Below are 26,797 nucleotides of genomic sequence, written 5' to 3' on the forward strand. Positions count from 1 at the left end.
TATAATATATGTAACAGGCTATGCCAAATGGTGCACGTAAATGTACTTGATAAGAATATGAACCAGAGTTAATGCTATGACTGCAAGTAGCAACTGGTTCTAGCATGCGCTCTACATCAGAATGAATTATAAAAGGCCCCTTAAACTTGTTGTTAAGCGTTGTAATTTTTATAGACTCATCCCTGTCACTAGGCATGACGCTTATACTGGCTTAAGCTGTGTGCAGTCAACAACATGTGCATCTAACCTTTCTTTGGAATGAAAATAGCGTAAACAATGCTCACACACATTCAACACTTAAATGCTGATGAGTGCTAATGTTACTACTTGCTAACAATGGAAGTTTGTTATGCACTAGAAAAGGTATCATCTGTTTTAGCAACCTGTGACACTATCAGATGTGTGTTTCTCGCGATGATGCTTTGTGACCTATAGCAGTGCAACACTAAATTTTTTCTCATCGTACGTGTCTTCTATGAGCATCCACTTATAATCAGAATACTTGGTAGCATAGACCGTAACAGACATGCTTAGTTTCTGTTTTTCGAATACGTGAACTTGCTTCAGCTCTGTAGGGAACGATCTGTTAGCAAAGTTTAATTTGTTTCTGTATGGCTAATATTTAGACAGAGGATGTTTATCCTTGTTTACAGGTTACAGACCTGTTAAAATTGGCACTTTGAAACAGCCATTGTTTATTGAGTGAATATCTATCACTGCATCCTTCTTTGCTATCACTTTTGTCAGTTAATGTATTCTGCACAAAACCCTTTATTTTCATTAACGTTAACACAAATTAAAACAGTTTCTTTTAATGCCCAATTGGAATCTCTATCTTGAAAAATCTTCAGTTTTTGAACAACTTGTCACCGATATTATTTGAGTACCAATCATCACCTATTCTGGATAGCATAGAACTTACATTCTTCGTATTTAGGTACATTTTTGGCTAGCCAGAACATACCGATACTACCAAATGCGTTTGACCAATGACGTCATATCAAGTCCCAGACACAATATAGACAAGATTTCAAGATGGCAACCAATAACTTTAAATGTTTCCATGGTGCGAAAATATAAACTTGAAGTACATAATCATGCAAATTCTTAACAATAAATATTGAAGATAATGGGATGATCACAGGAAAGGAAGGGTGTCTTAGGTAGGAAGAAACTATAAATCTAATGTAAACGCAAAACCACATTAATATGGAAATACAAAAATGCAGTGATGTAAAAAAGACAAAACAAAAGTTTCCAAAACCCAAAAATGAACAATAAAAGTTAACAAACTATAATTACTATCAAAAACGTTAGTTATGTCCAAGCACGTAGGGTAAGTTCGTCTTTATTGAAATTTATAAGAGCCCCCAGTTTGTTACAATTACATTAAAATGAAATCATGGTTGTAAATACATTATTTCATGATTTTGTTGTTTCCTTACCGGTTTATGATCTCATGGAGCAAGTGCACAGTGATGGTGATGAGGATATTGAACAAATTATAAGCTGAGCTAATGAGCACTGGAAGGAACATTTATTAGACTTTTTCAGTAAAATCCACTCACAGTCTCAGCAATTATATGGAACTGTTCAGTGAACTATTTCAGTCAATAGGTGCCTGTATACAGTTTGAGCCCTGAATATCCTTTGCCATAGCTACAGTGCATTTAATAGCCTTTTCTGAATGTTGTATGTAAATGCACTTGATTGTATATGAATCAGGTTTACTACTATGTCTGCAGGTAGCAACTGGTTCTAGCATGCATTCTGTATCAGCATAAATTATAAATGGCAACTTAAGCTTATTACTAAACTTAGTAAAATGTGTGCATTCATTCCTGCCACTAGGCATGATACAGATGATTGAATTAAACGGTTTGCGGTCAACCAAATGTGCACTTAACTTTTCTTTGGAATGAAAATAGCGCATACTTTGTTTTATGCTTTGTTTTATGATATTTAGAATGTAATATTTTGGTAGTAAAATTTATATCTAGAGAGGTTTTAGTTAGTCTGCATGGCTTCTTCGAGTCCCCTCTGTAACATATAAAGAAATATTTCATTGTCGATGGCTCATTTCGACGGCATCTTACTCTTATTGCTCACTTCGCTATAATCAACATGCTAGTTGCAATAGCTGAAAAACTACACTGATCAGAATGCAAAAGAAAGTAATGGAAGAGTAAAACATTTTCTGATCACTGTAGGAATCTCACACAGGAAACTGTAAGTGTGCAGTTCTAATTCCCTATCGGAATGTACAAATCACACACACACACACACACACACACACACACACACACACACACACATACACATGCACACACACAGAAAGGGAGGGAGAGAGAGAGAGAGAGAGAGAGCGAGAGAGAGAGAGGGAGGGAGAGGTGAAATTAAATGTTGAAGCTATACAGTATTTGGCACAAACGGTTGGTGAAGTGTAAAAAGAGAGAAAATGAAATTTACTGACGAGGCAAAATTTTATGTGCCCGCATATTTCTGATTAATAATACAGAACGAAGATAAACTAAATTATACCCATCACATAATTTTTGTTGCTGTGCGTGCACATACGAGATGAAATTTACTGATGAGGCAATACTGTATTTAATATAAACATTTCTTATTGCAGTGCAAAACAGGGAGGGAGGAACTTTACTGAAGAAGCAGTATAATATATGACATTAACATTATTTTGTGAAGTATAAAAGCAATCATGTGTGACGGAATAAGTGTGTGTGTGTGTGTGTGTGTGTGTGTGTGTGTGTGTGTGTGGTGCTTTTGTGAGGCCATTTGTATACTTCTGAAAATGTCCGCTACATATTGGCTGGCTATTTCGTTTTAAGGACTGTTCTTTTTAATTTCCTATGTACATGACGTCATATAGTACGTGACTTGTGTCGTCATTCTAAACCAACATCTCTACATTGTTGGCTGAACGATCATCATCTTTTGTGTGATTTTCGTAATAATGTTCCTCGTCACAATTATCTAATTCAAAACCACTAATGAACAGTGATTGAAGACTGACTGAATACAGTGACTGCTTAGTTTGAAATTCATATTTATTTCATCAACCGACTCCAGGTCTTTATGACTCCCCAGCTGGTTCCCTCCTGTCCATAATATCGTTGTCTAGAACTGCCCTACATACAAAAACTGGTTCTGTTACTTCACTGTTAACTTGTACAATTTATTTTGGTGGTGTACGCTGTTATTATTTTAGTCTTACTATACTTGATTTTCAGGCCTATTTTCAGACTTACTGTGTAGAGGTATTGCATTTGTTATTAAGGTGTACCTGCACTAGAGGCAGATGGTTCCAAGGCATAAACAAAATGAAATATTCCTTGCATTTGCTTTCCATTGATACCTATTATTTATTCGTTTTCCCAGTTTCACGATCTGAAAGTTTCTTTAGGACTGCTTGAAACACTTTTGGTAACATATGATATCATTTATGAGTTCTCTCTCAATTCTGAATTTTCCGCTATGTAGTCATCATAACTTGCGCAGTATCACAGACAATTTTCCCGCCTACAGTGTGTGTGGTGCAGCAAATAGTTAATATAGTGAGTTGATTAGGACACTATTTTTATATGATATAAACTATAAAGTGTTTTTTTGATTTCAGAGTTTACATTTACAGCGGGGAGCTCTGATGAGCGTTGACGGGTACACTTCGAATGGTGTGAGTTTATCACGTCGCCCAGTAAATGACCAGCTGTTCGAAGGCCATCCAATGCAACAAGAAGACTCAAGCTACACCATAACTACTACGGCAGTTATGAACTTGTAATGGCATAAGCAAGTGAATAACGAATATCATGTATTTCTCACCTGACCACTCTCGAATGAACTTAAATTAAGAGTTAAAATATTTTGTTAGGTGGTCAACATCTGCGTAGCGTTGGTGTGAATAAGCCAAGATAAAATGTCTTGTGGAGAACACAGAATATTCATGGAATGCTGCTTACTACTTTATTTACCAAAGAGGTTCATAAGGTTCAAATGGCTCTGAGCACTATGCGACTTAACTTCTGAGGTTCTCAGTCGCCTAGAACTTAGAATTAATTAAACCTAACTAACCTAAGGACATCACACACATCCATGCCCGAGGCAGGAGTCGAACCTGCGACCGTAGCTGTCGCTCGGCTCCAGACTGCAGCGCCTAGAACCGCACGGCCACTAAGGCCGGCACCAAAGAGGAAGATAATTTCACTTGTATAAGAGTGTACCAAGAAACCATCGACAACGCTTAGTATGTTGTGTAGGATGGTACACTGGTCGGTTTTCAAGAGGAATTCGTATCCGGTAACGCAAGACTTGGGCGCTGCAGAACGTCGAGGTCTGAGATGGGTGCGCGCTCCACATTACATCAGTAAACCTAAAGTGAGCAGCAAGCACATCGCGCTGTTTACGCTACAAACTGGCTTCGAACAGCATACTTCCTACGTCAGTGCAGAGCCTACATTGGCGATGATGACCTTCAAGCACATGGGCCAATACGTGCGATTTTCCTTGAAGTTTTTCAATCGCACCTTGGACTCGAGCAATAAGGTCTTGCGTTGGCGTAACATGTGTGCCGTACACCATACTCGTCACGCTATCCCACATAAAATAATCGAAAGGTATCAGGCATGGCAACCGGGCTGAGCCTGGAACTCTACCAGTTCGTCGACTGGGATATGCGACGCTGAGGTGATTATGCACATCGACCAAAAAGTGTGCTGGAGCCTATCCTGTGGGTTTGGATAACTTGCACACACGGATTTTCGACCATCCAAACATGCATGTTGTGCAAGATTATATGCCGTTTCTAGATTATGCATGTTGTGCAAGATTATATGCCGTTTCATCCGTGAATAGCACCTAGCTAGGAAATTGTGATTGGAATATGCATTGTTGTAAATACCACTGCGCAAACTGTACCCGACATGGGTGACCCTCCTCTCGTAATGTCTGAACTTTCTGCAGGTGGTATGGAAAGAGCCGGCGGTCAGGGGCAACACGCCACACCCCGCTTTCACCCCTGTTCAGCGCCTGTGACACCTGTCGAGTGCTGGTTGCTGGGTCCTCTCCGAACACTCTAAGCATGTCCTCCGTCAGACGTACTGTTTGAGCCGAACATGGACGACAAGCACCTATCAGAGGGCAAACAGATTGGGGATAGTATTCGCTTGCGGGCCGGTGTGGCTGAGCAGTTCTAGGCGTTACAGTCTGGAACAGCGCGACCGGTACGGTCGCAAGTTCGAATCCTGCCTCGGGCATGGATGTGTGTGATCTCCTTAGGTTAGTTAGGTTTAAGTAGTTCTAAGTTCTAGGGCACTGATGACCTCAGAAGTAAGGTCCCATAGTGTTCAGAGCCTTTTTTTATAATATTCGCAAATACCAAGTATAAGGAGCTAATACTTTACTGTACAATGGACACACATCAGGCAGCAAACACCTACGTGAAACTTTCAGTCTTCTCTGAGGCGTCTCTCATTGGCCTTGAACGTGGAATAATGTGGCGTACGACTGTTTGGAAAACGCTTCGCATACAGTCTTTCAGCAGCTCCACTTCGCCGCATGCAAGCACCATGTGGGTCATTTGCGCTGCCGTGTACTGGTACATGTCTCACTGCTCGCAACAACGTTACTGCTCTGGAAGACCATACAAGATCCGCAGTAGGAGGAGCACAAGGGCTGTACGGAGGAATTTAACGAATGCTCAGGACCGTTATTAGGCTCAGTTCGTCCATCCACGGTACGCAGACGGCTAAAGTATTGCATACCTTCCGTATTCAGAACTAGCTATTCGCTCTCAGACTTCGACGCTCTCCAGCGCGCAAGCTGGGCATTTCCGGATGTGGGTTCCTTCTTGAAAACCGATCTGTTTGCCTTTCCGCACAACATACTAAGCATTGGCGGTGTTTATCTTTCAGAACACACCGTCTATACGGATGCAAAGAAGTGTTTGGAGATGAAATTTAAGTTCAGCGAGAAGAAATAAAAACTTTGAGGTTTGCTGATGACGCTGTAATTCTGCAAGAGACTGCAATGGACTTGGAATTACTGTTGAACGGAATGGACAATATCTTTAAAATAGTCTATAAGATGAAACGTTAACAAAAGTAAAACAAGGTTACCGGTAATGTAACATAACGCAGTTGAAGGGAATTGGATTAAGAAATGAGATATTAAAAGTAGTCGATGAGATTGCTATTTGGGGTATTGACGATAGTCGAAGCAGAGGTGATATAAACTGTGGAATGTCAATGGTAAGGAAAGAGTTTCAGAAGAAGAGTGATTTGTTAGTATACACCATAAATTTAATTAATAAATTAAATAATTAACATTGTGTTGGTATCAGGATTAGTAACTTACTATATTAGGCAACGGCCTTGTCGCAGTGCATACACCGGTTCCCGTCAGATCAGAGTCTGGCGTGGCCGGCACTTGGATGGGTGACCATCTGGACCGCCATGCGCTGTTACCATTTTTCTTGGTGCACTCAGCCTCGTGATGCCAGTTGAGGAGCTACTCGAGCGAATAGTAGCGGCTCCGGTCGAAGAAAACCATCATAACGACTGGGAGAGCGATGTGCTGACCACACGCCCCTCCTATCCGCATCCTCAAGTGAGGATGACACGGCGGTCGGATGGTCCCGATGGGCCACTTGTGGCCCGAAGACGGAGTGCTAACTCAATATATTTATACGAATTTAATTAAATTAAATTTATTAATTAAGGTTTCCGTCAGATTTGCTAATAATGTTTTTCTTAGTGACTAATTTCGAGTATTTCGGCCTGGATTTTCAATGACTGGAGGAGAATTGTCTTCAGCGATGAGTCCCACTTCGAACTGAGCCCCGATAACCAGCGAAGACGTGTGTGGAGACGCCCTGGACAGCAGTGGAATAGCAACCTGAGTGTTGCCAGCCATACGGCCCGACAACCAGGGCTGACAGTTTGTTGCACCATTCCTTTTCATAGCAAGATCCCATGGTTGTCATCCGCAACATCCTTACAACAAAGAGCTGCGTCGACGATGTTCTACGCGCAACTTTGTTTCTCTTCATAGAAAGCCTTCGTGGGGTTGCAATTGAACATATTTCCCGCCCGCATGTGGCGAGAGTTTTCTACTGCTTATCTTCGTGCTTGTCTAACTCTGCCTTGGCCAGCAGGGTCTCTGGCTCTCCCCGAGATTGAGAAAAAATGGCTCTGAGCACTATGGGACTTAACGTCTGAGGTCATCAGTCCTGTAGAACTTACAACTACTTAAATCTAACTTACCTAAGGACGTCACACACACCCATGCCCGAGGCAGGATTCGAACCTGCGACCGTAGCGGTCGCGCGGTTTCAGACTGTAGCGCCTAGAACCGCTCGGCCACCCCGGCCGGCCCAATTTGAGAGCCTTTGGAGCAGTATGAGAAGGTTCCTCCAACCACCTCGGGATTTTGGCGATCTAACTCGCCAACTGGACAGAACTTGGTTCGACATTCCTCGGGAGAAAATCCAACAACTCTGTGTATCAGTGTCAAACCGAATAACTGCTTTCATAAAGGGCAGAGGCAGACCAACGCGTTATTGACTTGCTCGCTTTGTGACGCACTTTATCTTGAATATAATATCAAGTATCAGATGCAGTTGTGATGGGTATGGAACAGCACATGGTTGGGGTATCATGAAATATATTCTTCAACCTTTCGTATTCAGTGGAGAGTTATTGCTTTGAAACTCCCCTGATGAAATGTAATGGAAGGTGTAGCACTGGCGCATAAATTTCTCAGTTCATTAACAAAGTTTGAATCAGTGCCTCCTTTCTCACAGGTTTTGTTGAAATTGAATCAATGCCAAACTAAAAATCAATGATTTCAAGGTGAAGCGGTACGCCACACTCACTTCTTTGCTCTGTAACTTCGCTGAGTACGTAGAAGCGGCCCACTGCTCTGTATCGACTTCTAAGGCTTGCTCGTTCCTTCGGTTGATCAAAATCCAATGTTTCTTATCTTTGTTTCCTGTTTGCGATATTTTAGAGAGTACTTCGAACATTACGGAAGGATACTGATAGAACCAGGTATTTTCATGCCTTGTATGGTTTCCTTCTTGTAAAGTATAACAATTCTAGTATTATTTCAGAGCTGAAGCATTGTTTTACTCACAGATGACTTATAAACAGTTTTCCAAGTACGCTTCGCATAGCATTTCCTCCAACTTCAGCCGCTTCTATTGAAACACCATCATCTCAGATGCCTTTCATTTCTTCACACCTGGACTGCATTTCTTGTTGTAATCTTCAGTCCGAAGGCTGATTTGATGTAGCTCCTCGCCCTAATATATCCTGCGCATGCTTCTTTATCGCTTTAGTCTGGAACCGCGCGACCGCTACGGTCGCAGGTTCGAATCCTGCCTCGGGCATGGATGTGTGTGATGTCCTTAGGTTAGTTAGGTTTAAGTAGTTCAAGTTCTAGGGGACTGATAACCTCCGAAGTTAAGTCCCATAGTGCTCAGAGCCATTTGAACCATTTGAACTGATGACTTCAGATGTTAAGTCCCATAGTGCTCAGAGTTATTTAAACAATTTTTTATAAGCTCCTTCATCTACATAAAACTGAAGCAACGTCCTACATCCGTTCAGACCTCTTGACTTTAGTCAAGTCAGTCTTCTTTTACAATTTTTACCTGGAAAACTTCACTCCATTACTATACTGCCCACTCCTTGGTGCTTTAACAATGACCTATTAACCAGTTGCTTCTTTTAGTCAAGTTAAGTGATAAATTTCTTATCTTTTCCAGAATTTTTTTGTGCTATCGTCAATCTGTTTTTTATACTTGGTCTACTTCGGCCACCGAGCGAGTTGGCGCAGTGGTTAGCACACTGGACTCTCATCCGGGAAGACGACAGGTCAAATCTGCGTCGGGCCATTCTGATTTAGGTTTTCCGTGATTTCCCTAAATCGCTTCAGGCAAATGGCGTGATGGTTCCTTTGAAAGGGCACGGCCAACTTACTTCCCCATCCTTCCCTAATCCGATGGAATCTATGACCTCGCTATTCGATCCCCTCCCCCAAATCATCCAATCAACTACTTCATCCATCATTAGTTATTTTGCAGCTCAAATAAGCAAAACTCATTCCTACTTTTAGTGTCTCATTTCCTTATCTAATTTCCTTAGCATCGTCTGATTTTATTCGACTGCATTCCATTACCCCAGTTTTAATTTCGCTTCCGTTCAAGTACCCTTTTCACGACATCGAATAAACAACACACGCAATAAACATCGATGGTTACGGGAAAATACACGCACTTCAGTGGATAGCAATTTTCAAGTTCGTTTTGCCGTAAATGTTTGGTGTGGCATGATCGGTAACCTTTTGATAGGTCCCCTTACTATCAATCAGCGATTGACGGGAGAGAGGTACCTACACTTTTTGGAAAATTTATTTGTGGAACTATTGGAAGACGTTCCTTTAGCCGAGCGAACTGGAATGTACTTTAAACACGCAATATAAACAAAAGTAAATGAGGGGAGCACGTCTGGCGGAATTGCGTGCATACCGGAATCACGGCTGTTGGGAGCCCAGCAAGTGGAGTGCGACTTACGAGCGTCGCAGGGAAATGTGGGCCCTGCGCCTGCCGGGCTGGGATATTGCCGCGATATTTCACCCCTCACCAGGCCGCGCTGCCTAGGGCCGACCAGACCCACGCTCCGGTGCATACGACCGTGCATCTCGCTGCAGCCTCAATAGCCCCGTGCCCTCCCTCCCCACTCCAACACACAGTCGCTGTTTCGCAGAGCAAAGTTGTCTACACACAGATCTGGCCGTCGTGTAGTACAGTGGTCTTTGCGAATGGCCGTTTTGTTTAATACTATTTCACGATGTCTCAAATGAAGGAATGTTTTCTCGTGTGTCGATAAGCTACAGCTAACGAGGAGAACATGGCAAGTGCTACAACTCGATTTTCCAGAATGCTCACTGGAAGAAGGGTCAAAATAGCCGAGAACGCGTCTCTGCTTATCTGTAGATACTCGGCCGTTTCTGACCAAACGTCGGTCAAAATTTTCGATGTGGTTTAGAGGCCTCTTTGCAGCGGTGCTCTCAATTGGAATGGTGGTGCAATGGGTAGCGCCGGGCTCTCTCATTTTTTGCGCCCTGTGTTCCAAACCCGATTACAGCCTTTATGTCTTATATTTTATTTATTTATCTACCCATGTCCGTAGCAGGTTGCTACACGAATGTTTTTTATACGGTAAAATTACAAATGGATTTCGCAATAAGTGTCATAGTCTTGCTGTATACACTGAATCACCAAAGAAACTCGTATAGGCATGCGTATTCAAATGCAGAGATATGTAAATAGGTAGAATACGGCGCTGCGGTCGACAACGCCTATGTAAGACGACAAGTGTCTGGCGCAGTTGTTAGATCGGTTACTGCTGCTACAATGGAAGGTTATCTAGATTTAAGTGAGTTTCAACGTGGTGTTACAGTCGCCGCACGAACGATGGAATACAGAATCTCAGAGGTAGCGATAAAGTGGGAATTTTCCCGTACGACTATTTCACTAGGATACCTCGAATATCAGGAGTCCGGTAATACGTCAAATCTCCTACATAGCTGCGGCCGGAAAAAGATGCTGTAAGAACGGGACCAACGACGAATCAAGAAAATCGTTCAACGTGTCGGAAATGCAACCCGCTGGAAAATTGCTGCAGCTTTCAATCCTGGATCATCAACAAGTGTCAGCGTGCGAACAATTCAACGAAACATCATCTTTATGGGCTTTCGGAGCTGAAGGCCGACTCGTGTACCCTTGGTGACTACACGACACAAAGCTTTACGGCCAGCCTGGGCCCGTCAACACCGACATTGGACTGCTGATGACAGGAAACATGTTGCCTAGTCGGACGAGTGTCGTTCAAATTGCATCGAGCGGATGGACGTGTACGGGTATGCAGACAACCTCATAAATCAATGGACCTTGCATGCCAGCCGGGGACTGTTCAAGCTGGTGGAGGCTCTGTAATGGAGTGTGGCGTGTTCAGTTGGATTGATATGGGACCCCTGATATGTCTATATACGGCTCTGACAGGTGACAAGTAGGTAAACATCCTGTCTCATCACCTGCGTAGATTCATGTCCAGTGTACATACCGACGGGCAATTCCAGGAGGACAATGCGACGACTCACAGTCCAAAACTGCTACAGAGTGACTCCAGTTTAAACACTTCCGCTGGCCACCAAACTCCCCAGATATGAAGATTACTGAGAGCATCTGGGAAGAGATCTCTATCCCCTAGTACTCTTACGGATTTAGGGACAGCCCTGCAGGATTTATGGTGTCTGTTCCCTTCACCACTACTTCAGACACTAGTCGGTTACATGTCACGTCGTGTTGCGGCACTTCTGCGTGCTCGCGGGGGCTCTATACTATATTAGGCATGTGTACTAGTTTCTTTGTCTCTTCAGTGTGTGTGTGTGTGTGTGTGTGTGTGTGTGTGTGTGTGTGTGTGGTATTTTCAGGGATTACAACATTTTTAAATTTTCAATTTCTCTCTATATATGGTATATTCAGAGACTAAATGTTTCTGAATTGTCATTTCTTATACCAATTCTTATGTTTATTCATCAGGAAGATTTGGTGCATCACGTTGGAAACATTCGAGGCATTGAAATTCCGAACACCATGAGCATCGCGAGAAGGCAAGATTGCTACAGTGACATTTCTTTGAATGGATCTGACTCTAGGAAGAAACGCCTTTGATAATGATTCACATTTCACACGTTCGGCAATAATTTCCCGGCAAACCATGTGTAACGGATAACTTTACTTACCAAAAACTGGCGCTTGCAATTGATTATGAATCGAGATACAGTACAGGAGTTTTCACCTACAATAAATTAAAATAATTATTCTTTTTTCCCTAATACTATTAGTAGATGCATAACGACAACTTAATTTCAATACACATTGGAAAACTTTCGCGCATTAATCTTCTACGGACATGAGTCGATACACAGAAAACAAAAATAAAAATAGTAATCCGGTTTCGAATATGGGGCGCGAAACTGCGAGACAAGGAAACTAGCCACTGTGCCAGCATCTTGGTTGGAAGTTGTGCGCGCTAGAAGGCAACTAAATTATGTCACAAACTGTCTGTCGCTTTCTCAGAAACGGTTGAGTGTCTACGGATAAGCCTCTCCCACTGAGCGAAGTTTTCCGAAAATCGGGTTATGGCACTTGCCATATTACTCTCGTAAGTATTACATTTTAAGTCGACGGTAAGTTACATGCCTTTGTTTCAGAACTCTCTTTTTTTAGTGAGTATGAAATGAATGAACATTCAGTGTGTGTAATTTTTTTTCATGTACCTTACGTGAAAGAGAAATGGCTAGAAAAGTTTATTTTTCACCGGGTCACTGGTGGCAGGGATCGCAATAGAAATCGAAACTCGTTTTGATAAGCGGGCGCCGGCCGGAGTGGCCGAGCGGTTTTAGGCGCTTCAGTGTGGAACCACGTGACCGCTACGGTCGCAGGTTCGAATCGTGCCTCGGGCATGGATGTGTGTGCTGTCCTTAAGTTAGTTAGGTTTAAGTAGTCCTAAGTTCTAGGGGACTGAAGACATCCGCTGTTAAGTCCCATAGTGCTCAGAGCCATCTTTTTTTGATAAGCGGGCAGTTGAAGTACAGCTTATAGTCAACAGATGGTAGCGCACTTGTAATTTTTCTACAATGAGAACAACAAGTACTGTGAAATTTCTTAGTGTAATCTTCTTTTTGTATCAGGCCAAAAAGGAATGAAAGTATGTAGCGATTGTAATATACAGGGTGTAACAAAAAAGGGTGGTCAAACTTTCAGGAAACATTCCTTACTCTTAGATGGAGAAAATATATTACATGGAAATGGATCTGTAAACGCTTTATTTCCATGGTACAGCTCTGTTTCTGAAATTCTTCAACACATTAATCATGGGAACCATGCAGGGAAATAATGTAACAGAACATGCGAAACGCTTTCCTAGTGTTGAGGGTTGAAGCACTGTTGAATAAACAACTCGCAGCAATGTAACCGTGCTGGGAATCAGCTGCTGATACTGCCTTCACACGCTGTAGGTGGTACGGATACCTATGGTTCTCATGTAGCACTCTCCGAACAGTCAGTTGGCAACTGAGCCGCGCACGGTTCGTGTTCATGCCATTTATTGTTTGTCATCTTCGATTACGGTACTGCCACCTCGTTTTCTTATTCCATTTACTGGCATCACTAACTTCTTGCCTTACTTGCCCATGAGTGGCAGCAGCAGCGCGTTCGGAAGTGCACTGTTGTACCATCTCTGCAGCGACCGATAGAATTTCCGGGTCGTCGTGTGTCGGGGAGTCAGTCGGAGACGGACCAGCAGTGCAGTCGGGCACAGAGCAGAGGTCGGGGACGAAGGAGCGTCGGACACGGAGCCCCAGTGAGGTGCGGACAGCCAGTGCTTGCCGACCGCTGGCGACACATGGACTGCCCGATTGAAGAAAACTAGAGCGGGAACGGCCGTTGTTTGGTCGTTCGGTCGGTTGTCTCATCGGCCGACTTGTATTTGATCTTTTGACCGTTTCCGGGTGTGGGGAGTTGGTCGGTTGCGGCGGAGCAGGTTTTCCTCGCCGTGTTGATACTGTCCGGCACGGCGTGTAGTTAGACAGCTTCGTGCTGTTCTTCTTTTCTCTGTGAGTGTTTATTGTGCCTTGACTGTGTTTTATACGCCAATTATTAAGACATAATCCTGTTGCGATCTTCGTCTGCGTTGGTACTTTGGTTGTCGTGCTGATGGTCAGGTCGAACGGTATTAATTAGGTGGTCAGTTGGTTCGTCAGCCATCCGTAGGTCGTGCTGCAAACCGATTGTTTAGCGTTACGCTTGGATGTCTGTCTCTCTTAAACTGTGGTTAGAGTTCCTTACCAGGCCGACCCTTGGAACTTTCTGAGCGCCGCTCCTTGTTTTTCACATAGTGATTTCCTTTTAAATACTCTGTGTGGCCTTCAGCCGAGTTTCAGCTTATTAAAATTGTAAGTTTTTTCTCAATTTAGGCCTTAAGTCGTGAAATTGTTTTTTGCATGGTGTGTGGCCTTCAGCCGAGTTTTAATCTCTTTTTAAATTAAAATTTCAAAAATTTTGGTCTTGCCCTTAGGTCATAAGATTGGTATTCTTTAGTATGTGGCCTTCAGGCGAGTTTAATCTCTCTTAAACTGAAATTTCAAAATTTTGCCTTGCTCTTAAGTCATAAGATTGTTAGTCTTTAGTATGTGGTTTTCAGCCGTGTTTTAATTTCTCTTAAACTAAAATTTTAAAATCTTGGTCTTCCCTTAAGTCATAACATTGCTATTCTTTAATATGAGGCCTTCAGCCGAGTTTGCATGAAATGTTTTAAGCTAAGGCCCTCAGCTGTTAAATTGAAAGCCCTTCTTCCTAGGCTTTAAGCCGTTAAATTGTTTGGTTGATATGCGGCCTTCAGCCGGGTTTCTGCCTCTTTAGAATTAACATTGAAAATCTTTGATTTGGCCTTAACCCGTAACACTGTTTTTGCTTAATGTGTGGCCTTCAGCCTACTATTATTGAAGTAAAAGAAATTTTTTTGAAAGAAGTTGAACTTCCAGGAGAACTCCTGTGCCTCAAATCCTTGCTTAGGCCTTGGGCACTGGATTTTCGCATGTAGCTTTCAGCCGATTTAAATCAAATCAAAGGAGCTCTTTCGTTAAAACCTTGAGAGTTTATAATTCTTGCTTATGTTATTGTGTGTTTTAACTAATAAAATTTATATGTTGAGTGTAACTGACGGCAGCCGGCCGCGGTGGTCTCGCGGTTCTAGGCGCTCAGTCCGGAACCGCGCGACTGCTACTGTCGCAGGTCGCGCATGGCTGTGTGTGATGTCCTTAGGTTAGTTAGGTTTAAGTAGTTCTAAGTTCTAGGGGACTGATGACCACAGATGTTAAGTCCCATAGTGCTCAGAGCCATTTGTAACTGACGGCAAGTTATTTTGGCCCCTTTCCACAAATGTAACCTCACCTGCTCTTTCCAGCTAGTCCAGGGATTTCAGCAACATTTACGTCCTGCAGCTACAGTGCGCTCAAAATGCCGTGGCCGCTAGATGCACAGTCGGCTGGGGAAGCGTGGGGAGAGCCGCACTGGTGGGAGCTCTCTCAGAGCTCTGTAAGGGAAATGCCAAGCGCTTGAGGGGAAGCGCCCTTCTAAACTAAAGCTTACACTCACAGTTTTGGTCAATATTAAGCAGGGTCCTTCCACGGCCACACTTGCATGGTGACCGTTCCAAAAGACGTGTCACACTTTTCTAGGGTTAGTATCTAAAAATAATTCCACCGAAAATGCAGCAATTTATTTCCGCCTGGTTTGTTAACCATTTGTAACTTTCAGAGAAGAGTCATGAGTGGGGAATTTTGAGTAAAACCTACACATTTCTCTTGTTGTCATGTTAAAATTTCCTTCTTTTGCCAAAACACAGCGGAGTTTACACAGTCTGACCTCACTAACGTGTTGTGCTCATGCAGTTGCGAGAGAATTCTGAAACAGTAGTTATCAAGTGTTGAACTGAGGTCAGCATCTTATAAGAAAAGCGCATTCTCGGTACAAAATAAACGTGTAATGATTTAACGTACGTTGTTCCAAAACCCATAGCATTTCTCATTTCACCAGCTATCGGTGGTCCTTAAAAATTACATTCTTTCATCTAAAGTCTGTAGTTAGTGGAATAACATGGTAGATAATTAATTTTTGCATGATAACCATATGGCAAAATACTGTCCTCCTTGTGTGCTATCATTTGCCAAAATCACATTTAGACATCTGAAACCATTTATGAAATATAGAGAATGTTGTGCATATTTCACACTGGCTATGTCGCTGGCGCAGTGCGATCGTAAATTAGTGCGCTGTCACATCACCGCCCATGAGCGATGGACCTTGCCGTTGGTGGGGAGCCTTACGTGCCTCAGCGATACAGATAGCCGTACCATAGGTTCAACCACAGCAGAGTGGTATCTGTTGAGAGGGAAGAACAAACATGTGGTTCCTGAAGAGGAGCAGCAGCCTTCTCAGTAGTTGCAAGGTCAACAGTCTAGGTGACTGACTGATCTGGCCTTGTAACATTAACCAAAACGGCCTTGCTGTGCTGGTACTTCGACTGGCTGAAAGCAAGGGGAAACTAAAGCCATAATTTTTCCCATTGGCATGCAGCTTTACTGTATCGTTAAATTATGAAAATGATGATGGCGTCCACTTGGGTAAAATGTTCTGGAGGTAAAATAGTCCCCCATTGGGACCTCCAGGTGGGACTACTCAGGAGGGTCAGTAGAAACTAAACTGGCGTTCTACGGATCGGAGCGTGGAATGTCAGATCCCTTGATCTGGCAGGTAGGTTAGAAAATTTAAAAAAAGGAAATGAATAGGTTAAAGTTAGACATAGTGGGAATTAGTGAAGTTCGGTGGCAGGAGAAACAAGACTTCTGGTCAGGTGAATACAGGGTTAAAAATACAAAATCAAATAGGAGTAATACAGGAGTAGGTTTAATGATGAATAAAAAATAGGAGCACATGTAAGCTACTATGAACAGCATAGTGAACGCATTGTTGTAGCCAAGATAGACACGAAGCCCAAGCCTACCACAGTGGTTCAAGTATATATGCCAACTAGCTCCGCAGATGACGAAGAGATTGAAGAAATGTATGATGAAATAAAAGAAATTATTCAGATAGTGAAGGGAGACCAACATTTAATAGTGATGGGGGACTGGAATTCGATAGTAGGAAGAGGAAGAGAAGGAAAAGTAGTAGGTGAATAAGGAATGGGGGTAAGGAATGAAAGAGGAAGCCGACTGGTAGAATTTTGCACAAGGCATAACTTAATTATAGCTAATATTTGGTTTAAGACTCATGAAAGAAGGTTGTATACATGAAAGGGGTCTTGAGACACTGGGAGGTTTCAGATACATTTTATAATGGTGAGACAGAGATTTAGGAACCAGGTTTTTAATTGTAAGACATTTCAAGGGGCAGATGTGGAACTTGACCTAATGCAGCCTACATCCTTCTGAATGTGCTTAGTGTATTCATCTCTTGGTCTCCCTTTACGATTTTTACCCTCCACGCTGCCCTCCAGTACTAAACTGGTGATCCCTTGATGCCCCAGAACATGTACTACTAACCGATCGCTTCTTCTAGTCAAGTTGTGCCACAAACTCCTCCCCAATTTTATTCAATACCTTCTCATTAGTTATGTGATCTACCCATCTAATCTTCAGCATTCTTCTGTAGCACCACATTTCGAAAGCTTCTATTCTCTTCTTGTCTAAACTATTTTTCGTCCATGTTTCACTTCCATACATGGCTACACTCCATACAAATACTTTCAGAAACGACTTCCTGACAAATCTATACTCGAAGTTAACAAATTTCCCTTCTTCAGAAACGCTTTCCTTGCCATTGCCAGTCTACATTTTATATCGTCTCTACTTCGACCATCATCAGTTATTTTGCTCCCCAAATAGCAAAACTCCTTTACTACTTTAAGTGTCTCATTTCGTAATCTAATTCCCTCACATCATCTGACTTAATCCGACTACATTCCATTATCCTTGTTTAGCTTTTGTTGATGTTCATCTTATACCCTCCTTTCAAGACACTGTCCATTCCGTTCAACTGCTCTTCCAAGTCCTTTGCTGTCTCTGACAGAATTAAAATGTCATCGGCGAACCTGAAAGTTTTTATTTCTTCTCCATGGATTTTAATATCTACTCCGAACTTTTCATATATATAATGCAAATAAAATAATATTAACCTGTTAATAACTTCGATTACATTTTTTTCAGTTTAGAACATGATACAATATCTCCTCCTCCCCCAAAAACGACAGTTGCTAAGAGGAAATGTACTGAAGATCTTGTAAAAACGTGAAATGATAACACAATCATTTTATGAACCACCAGTAACGTAGAATCATACTGAAATATAAGCACCCTTTATGTATTTTAAAACATTGAATACTAACGTGACACTTGACAAGCATCAGAAAACAGTTTAATTGTGGAAATATTTGACCTTTCAGCTGCAGGTGACATGCGAATTTGTGTTCAGTTCTTTCTGTCCATTTCTGCAGCACATACTTTTATCATGTCTAATATAATTTCTGGACTATTTGTACGTTAGATGTCGCTATTTTCCCATTGTATCTCTTTCTGTTGTTCAGGAACATCAGGAGTCGCAGTTTGCATGTTCTCAACTCACACAGACACACTTATGCATATGCTTTCTCGCTCCAGCAATTTTGTAATCGTTTTTATGAGCTTATGTGTGTAACCTTACTTCAAGATAACTATGCCAAATGCAATATTGTAACGATTATTGTTGGAGCATCCAAATATTGCTATGCCCACTGTGATGCTGTAGACAAAATAGGGCATTGTCTGAAAAGACGATATTGTGACACTCATATGTCCAGTGTTGTCGCTGTGCACGCCAATGGCTTTACCATGAGTGATCTCCATTTGGTTGCTTAGCAACCATAATATATATTTCTTGCAATCAAAACAGTTAAAAACATTGCAAATATCTTTTTTAAAGCTATTGTTTGATTATTTATATATTAACACCAGTAGTACACGTGCACTATAGCATTTAACATTCTAACATGTGCTAGACACTATACCGATAAACATAATACATTCCAGTAGTTAAAACGCAAGTAAGTAACATCTTTTATACAATATAATGATTGTACAGTTTCCTGATTAGTTTCTACAAGACTTCTAATTAATAGCATTTTTATGTCCTTAATCTGTACTATGGAACAGATTGAAAAGTCAGCCAATCAGTTGCAAATAATGGTCTATTATCACTTGAGCATTGGTTCACTGACTTTTCAATCTATTCAGAATTACACAGTTGCTGTTTCACATCCATGTTTAAGATTTTGGATTATGGAGTGTTATAATAATAAGTATTATGAAAGCGTTATAACAATCTACTTGTGTTCTGAGAGAATGTAAAATTGTAATAACATGTGGAGTGAATGTACTAAGTGTATAAATTGTAATGCTGATTACTACATACACTAACTGTCTGAGATACCCTCTCTGCCCTATAAATATATTAAGCATAAAGACCTAATTTAATTCCAGTCTTGGTGATGGTATGCCATACTGTAGGTATATTAAGACTATGTGTGACTTTGGTTGCTGTCATATCTAACGTATGTTCATTTCAAAAAATTATCTTCTATGGGAAGTACAATTTCCAGTTTATTTGATAATTGCCAATTACGACTTTTCAGTTATTTTCAAGCAACTTATAAACATACTGAATGAAACAAGTATCATCTATAACAATATCTATATAAACACTCCAAATGACAAGATTTACAAAACTACATTCATCTAAAAATATTTTGCACAGATCACTTACAAAACATGAAAGTGCACCAATCCAGCTAGTGTAACTGTATGTATTATAAGTATTCTGTTCCTGTTTCATACAGAACATGTTAATGTCTATGACTAATTCCACATTTGGGCTAGGGAATTGATTTGCATGTTACATCTGTTGTGATTTGTTGCATAGACGTTATCTGGAAGTAAGTGCTGTGCTGTGTCCAATATTAAATTGGCAACACATCATTTCGTGTGTTTTTACAGTTTTTTTTATAAATCTAGGTTCTACCAGTGTTTATATAATTATAGGTTGCTTGATAATGACAAAGAGTCGAAACTGATCAGCAGCAAATGAACTGAAAACTATACAGCACATAACAGACAATACTTTCTTTTGAAAAATATAGGTCGGCTTTGAGTTTATGTCCAAACAAAAATATAGAATTATCAATTTTCTCATTTGTTTCTCATATTGGTATTTATAGAGCCACATATTGGCACAGTGATAAGTAATCATTGACTATATATTAAAGCTACACACATAGTATATTCACTACAAAAATTGTAAAAGTTGTTTGTCGTTTAATGACAGACATATAGCATTTTTCTATAAAAGTTGTGTACTGTTGTTTACGTATCGTATCCAGGTTCTGCCACTGATGACAGCTAGTCATAGATAGTAGTTACGGAACAATAAAACAATAATCCTTAGCAGCTTTGTGTTGTTATTTTGGAATAAAATTTCTTTTAAGCAGTCTATGGTGCACGATTGTAAGTGGACTATAGTAATGTGTCTTCGTGATTTTTTCTTAATTTCACGTTTCAGCAGTGGTGATTTTAAGTGTAAGGCGTAAACTGAATGCTGAACAAAGATAATCTGAATCAAGAACATACTGCCCCACAGCGTTAGGAAAAAGTATTGTCTGTAAGCCCAATTCGTTTCGTGATAATGAAATGGAGTACGTTAATAATAATTTAACACTGCGTGACCCAAATGGCCGTCCGTAAATTACGCCAATGCAAAACAGTAGGCCTATTCGTACCCGGTAAATATTAGGCAATCCACTATGTATTTAAGAATTCCGTTGCTCTCGTAAATAACTAGTGACAAAAGCTGTAATGCTACATCCGGTCCTCCTATCGACAGGATGCAGTATCCTTATTGGCATCATGATGGAATCGATCTATGTATCTTAAAATGTAACAAAGAAGAGAGCAAGGTGTCGAGATTAATGGCGGGACCTGAGAGATTTAGGCCTGTGAAAATAATTATTAGCAGGCAACATATAAGTGGACTGCAACTACGTCACTAACATGTTTTGTTAGATGAAGCTACAAAATAACAACTGTATGTATACTGTAATAAGAATGATGCATGGAATATTAAAACCTCGAAGCAACAGTAAAATAAAAGTTCTCCCTAGATTGACTGAAGAGACTGGAAGATAAAACACACCGGTGATTACTCGTGTCACGAAATTTGTTCACCAAGGCTGTTGGTAGCACTTTCACATGCTCATGGATGCTAGAATAACAGTTATCATTTCCACGAAACCTATTCATTTCAAGCAAACGCTACTTTCAGATGTCTGTCAACCGTCGAACGTTGAGTCTTAGTTTTCAATCCGCTGGTATTAAGTCTACGAGGGGATATTTCTGATTGTCCACCCGGAATCTCCGCTGGTATTCCTCGGAGTGATAGAAGGAAAATGAGAGGAGAAGATGAAAAATGCCAGCATTCGCGGAATGGAATTTCGAGCGCGGAATCGTTCGCCCCGATGACGGGAGCGCCCCTCGCGAATAATGGCTCCGGCTTTAGGGGCTGAGTTCGGCTGAGAGGCGGCAATATTACGGCCCACCAGCTCCCCCTATTAACGCTCCTAATAGCGGCATTCCTAAGACGAATTGAATATTGGTTTTACAGGCCTTGTTAGCCGCGGCAGCGCTCTTGGCGGCGCGCCGGAGAACTTCCTTCCGGGGCCCTGAGGGGCCGTCATAGCGTTTGTTGGAATAGTGACTGCAGTTTGCATGAAAATTCTATGAGACGAAGCGGCCATTTGCGTGAACTTTAATGACTCTCAGATGTCTCGACCACACTTTTTGTTATTTCAAAAATCGCCTTACGCGTTTCGACATTCCGTCATTTTCAAGGCCTATAAAATACAACACAACACTAGTATCAGAACAGCCGCGTTATGTCAGTCATATAAAACTGTTCATGAGATACATTGTATCTCTTCAACCTTCTCAATCATGAGACAAGTGAAAACTGCTACCAAGGGATAAATTGGAAATCAAATGGAAGAAACCTCTAGGTGTAACTGGGTATGTGACACACGATGCATTTGTGTGATTAGAACAACATTTTCATCGTTACATGGTCTAAAACAATTTCATCCGTAAATAGTTAATGTAAATAACGTTACAAAGTTTTACAGAAAGGTATTTTTTTACAAAACAGTCTCCAACAGATCTTTTGAGTGGTCTAAACTAATACATTGCAGGAGTCCGCAAAGTGGTGCAAGGGCACATGACGTCAACTGCCTGTTAACAAACAATTTTTGACAGCTTACAGCGTATAAATTACTAGCATCAGTAAAAGTTCATAAATACCATTTCACAAAAAGTTACAAAATCTAGAAATACCAGTTGTATCACGTGACACTCATTTATGAAGAAAAGAGAGCGCCCATGCATCGATGGTAGCAAATGCTGTATAGGAAGTTCAAACAATTTGTGAAGGCGCAATCTTGGAGCCTCATACATCAGTTCCATCAATAGTATATGGCAACAAACCCAGATTGCCTTATCTAATTAAACCTCCTTGACCAGTCACAGTTCTTTTTTCTAGGAATTAAAGATAACTCTTACAGAAATAATACAACTATATAACAAATCATAAGCTGAAATTGAACGTATGCCAACTGATGCAAAATAATAAAACTTAACCAATTACACACACTAGTAGTGGGCGGGAAAGGAATAAGTTTAGAATTGGCACACTTAAAATAACGTACATAAGAACTTCTGCGGTTCTATGACCATAAAATTGTTTCCTGCGAATAACAAGCACTGTAAAATCAATGAAGCAATTTAAAAAAAAGGGGGGGGGGGTGAAGGGGCAAACACGATTACTCTTGACATATTGAAAAAAATCCTTTAAAACTGTTTGCATTAAATGCGCCTGAGGAATTGGAGAGTTTTCAGAGCAAAACAAAATTTTCGTCAGTAATCTAAAAGAACAAATAGATTTACCAAGAACTGATCCTTCAGCCTATTTACGTATCACTTACAGATATACCGACGTCGTAGCACTTTAGTAGATGGCGAAGCAACTACAGTTCGCCACTATACAGTATTCTTCTTGTGATTTGCACCTTTGTGTGGCTTTCTTCTGTGTTTTGCTTTCTACGCAAGATGAGTAAATGTTTAATTATTCACTACACATACAGCTTCAATCGCTCGTATTGGTCATAGGTCGGCAGAATATTCATAATCTGTTACTGCGCGCTTGTCACACTGAAATTTCTCCACAACAGCACTACTATAACTGTTCTTCAACAGTTACTCGCTATACCGTTGGAAGCTGTTATTATATAATACATTTGCAGTTGTTGTTGTGGTCTTCAGTCTTGAGACTGGTTTGATGCAGCTCTCCATGCTACCCTATCCTGTGCAAGCTTCTTCATCTCCCAGTACGTACGGCAGCCTACATCCTTCTGAATCTGTTTAGTGTGTTCATCTCTTGGTCTCCCGCTACGAGTTTTACCCTCCACGCTGCCCTCCAGTACTAAATTGGTGATCCCTTGATGCCTCAGAACATATCCTGCCAACCGATCCCTTCTTCTAGTCAAGTTGTGCCACAAACTCCTCTTCTCCCCAATTCTATTCAATACCTCCTCATCAGTTATGTGATCTACCCACCTAATCTTCAGCATTCTTCTGTAGCACCACATTTCGAAAGATTCTATTCTCTTCTTGTCTAAACTGTTTATCATCCACGTTTCACTTCCATACATGGCTACACTCCTTACGAATACTTTCAGAAACGACTTCCTGACACTTAAATCAATACTCGATGTTAACAAATTTCTTTTAGCATTAAAAACAGCCATACGGCCCGACAACCTGGACTGATGGTCTGAGATGCCATTTCATCTCGTAGCAGGACCACTTAGTTGTCATCCGTGGCACATCGACGATATTCTACACCTCGATTTGTTGACCGTCGTGGTAAGCCGTCCTGGGCTTACATTTCATTTTTCGTGCTTGCGAGAATCTTCCTTGGCTCACAAGGTTGCCGGATCTCTACCCAGATGAGAACATTTGGAGCATTATGGGCAGCGCCCTCCAACCATCTCGGAATTTTGGCGATTTATCGCACCAATAGGACAGCATTTGGCACGATATCCTTCTGGAGGACAACCAGCAACTCTGTCAATCAGTACCAATGGGAATGACTGTTTACATAAGGGCCAAAGTTGGATCAGTACGTTACTACTTTCTTAATTTCTGAATCTATTTTTCTTCAATAAATCACACAATTCTTCTGAAATTGTAATCATTTGTTACTCTGTACATGTACATCACATCTACCGACTTTCTTCCTACTCTGACAGTTCCTTTCTTCCTATTCTGATAGTTCCTTCGCGGTGTGTCGTTTTTTTGTCTTATAGTGTACGTGAGTAGTTTGAAATTAATAAAAAGTCTACCGTCTCTCTCCATTTCCCTCTGTGGGCGCCTATGATTTGCACAGGTGTTACGAGCAAATTCTGAAAGTGTTAACGGTGTCTTCTAACTTAACGACTTCAGACACATCTTGAAAAAAAATTTTTTTTATTAACATGTGCACATTGATCAATATAAGTAGTCATTTGTTCGGTTGCAAATTTTATTGTGTATGCAATCCATTATATTGTAAATGTATGACTTGTGGCAGACTGTAGAACTATATTCTATTCTTTAAATGTGTAAAGTATTGTCAAGATTTGATAAAAAAAATATTCTGTATGTAAGGTTAGGCAATGGCCCAGTTAGGAGTATATTTTACGAACGTCAAATATTGTCAATATGGAGTTTTTTTTGATGAAACAGGAGAATGTGAGTGGCAGGTTTGGGAGGAGGAAACGTACCATGTTGCAAAAGCGCTCTGTGAACATTTTAATTTTGTTATGAGACATTTTAGTAACAGATCTGAGTTTGGACTCCTAGTAGTTTCGGAAGTTGTTAATTAGAGATCCTTTTTGTTGTACTTGGTTAATTGAAGGCGATGTGGGAGCTGTGGAACAACATTTTTGTACACTGGATTATGATGCAATTGGAGATTACTGCTGTGTAAAACACGAAGATAGTTAAAAGATTGCGCTGAGGGATTTGAACTGTGTGGCAGATGTGTAAAGACATTACTATAATCTGATACAATATTTTTTTCTTTTTTTCCACATCAATGAGAATTACGCTACGGCAGATTTTGTATTTCTTACTGTATACAGTCTGTAACTGACATTTATGAAAATGTTATTTATTTCCTGCTATAGCGTGCTTACACATTTATTATCGTGTTGTTAAATTGTTTCTGTGCGTATAAAATTGTATATTAATGTTACATTGCAAACAATGTGATATGTTACAAGAGAGACGTGCTTTAAAATTATCGTTAGGTGTCTGTGTGAAGGAGCTGCTACAGAAGTGCAGACCGAATTATTTTCGTACTTGACGGTGGGAATGGCATGTTAATAGCAACAGCCTTAGACTGTGTTTTCGGTGTATATCGTGGGCTGTTTTTGATGCCTGTAAGAGATTGTGAAGATGAAATATAAATATATTAAAGTCTTTCTTGTCATGCACTGTCATCTAACAATGTAGTTTGAAAATTGCAATACGTGGATAGTGGTGAACAGACTGTTATCGGCATTTGACGTGAACTGTGCGTACAAAGCGAATTTTGTCACAAACCGTTATCTCAGGAAATAACAATCTGTAAGTTTTAACGTACGGACAGTAGGGTAACTATTTTCAATGTATCGCGCCGGCTGTGAATTATTGGGCGTTTAGGTCAAGGCGATTTTTTCATAAATCATTATCTTAAAAATAACAACATGAAAGCTACAAAGTCTATACAGTTGAGTAACGGGATCACCAGGTAAACTGTTTCGTTGAATAAGCGCGGTCTGTGAAATACGAATGTACAGAAGTTCTTCCTTCCATAAATTAATTCAAGGGCCATTGTAGGACCTCGCTTACCTGTTGAGGTCAATGTTAGTAGCTGTTCCAGCAAGAATGAGTGTAATTTTCAGTGAATTCTGGAAGCAGTCAAAATTTTATGTTTTCAGTTATTTAATTTTCAGTGAATTCTGGAAGCAGTCAAAATTTTATGTTTTCAGTTATTCCAAGATTACATACAAGAAAGGCCGGCCGAAGTGGCCGTGCGGTTAAAGGCGCTGCAGTCTGGAACCGCAAGACCGCTACGGTCGCAGGTTCGAATCCTGCCTCGGGCATGGATGTTTGTGATGTCCTTAGGTTAGTTAGGTTTAACTAGTTCTAAGTTCTAGGGGACTAATGACCTCAGCAGTTGAGTCCCATAGTGCTCAGAGCCAACATACAAGAAATTTTATAACCATTTTATTACAAATATATCAAGTTTCCTCCAGTTATAATATTTTTTGTTCCAATTCTGGTTCAATTTGAATGCTCAGGCATTATTATTATTATTATTATTATTATTATTATTAATTTTTTAAATGGATACGGTCATGGCTGATAGAAGTAATACTGAGGAGACTGATGCTCCGTTACAGCTGGAACTGTAATAACAGAAAACATTTGATAAGAATTGTGCACTGTTAATTGTATGCAGAAGTGTATCGAACAGCGATCTGTTCCTCGGGACTGTACATTAAGGGGAGACTGCGCTTTTAAGCCATCACTGATTTTCAGACAAAAGCCGACGAGTTATATAGCTTATTTATACATGCGCGTGAAATAAAATAAATGTGCACGCTCTGATGAAATAAATTTGGATGGAAGTAATGAAGGAAGGAAGGAAGATTAGAGATTAATGTCCCGTCGACATCGAGGTCATTAGAGATGAAGCTCGTATTCTGGATGTTTCAAGGACGAGAAAGGAAATCGGCTGTGCCCTTTCAAAGAAACTGTACTAGAGTTTGCCTGAAGTGATTTAGGGAAATCACGGAAAACTTAGATCCGGCTGGTCAGACGCGGATTTGAACCGTCGTCCTCCAGAATGCGAGTCCACTGTGCTAACCACGGCATCACTTCGCTCGGTAAAATAAATTTACAATGCGAATGTACTGTTGACTGTATTAACATTGTTTTTCACTAATTGAAGATTAAATTCCTACCCTCGTATCCGTCCGTTGTTGTCGAG

The sequence above is a fragment of the Schistocerca piceifrons genome, chromosome 7, assembly GCF_021461385.2.
Source record: "Schistocerca piceifrons isolate TAMUIC-IGC-003096 chromosome 7, iqSchPice1.1, whole genome shotgun sequence".
Lineage (NCBI taxonomy): Eukaryota > Metazoa > Arthropoda > Insecta > Orthoptera > Acrididae > Schistocerca > Schistocerca piceifrons.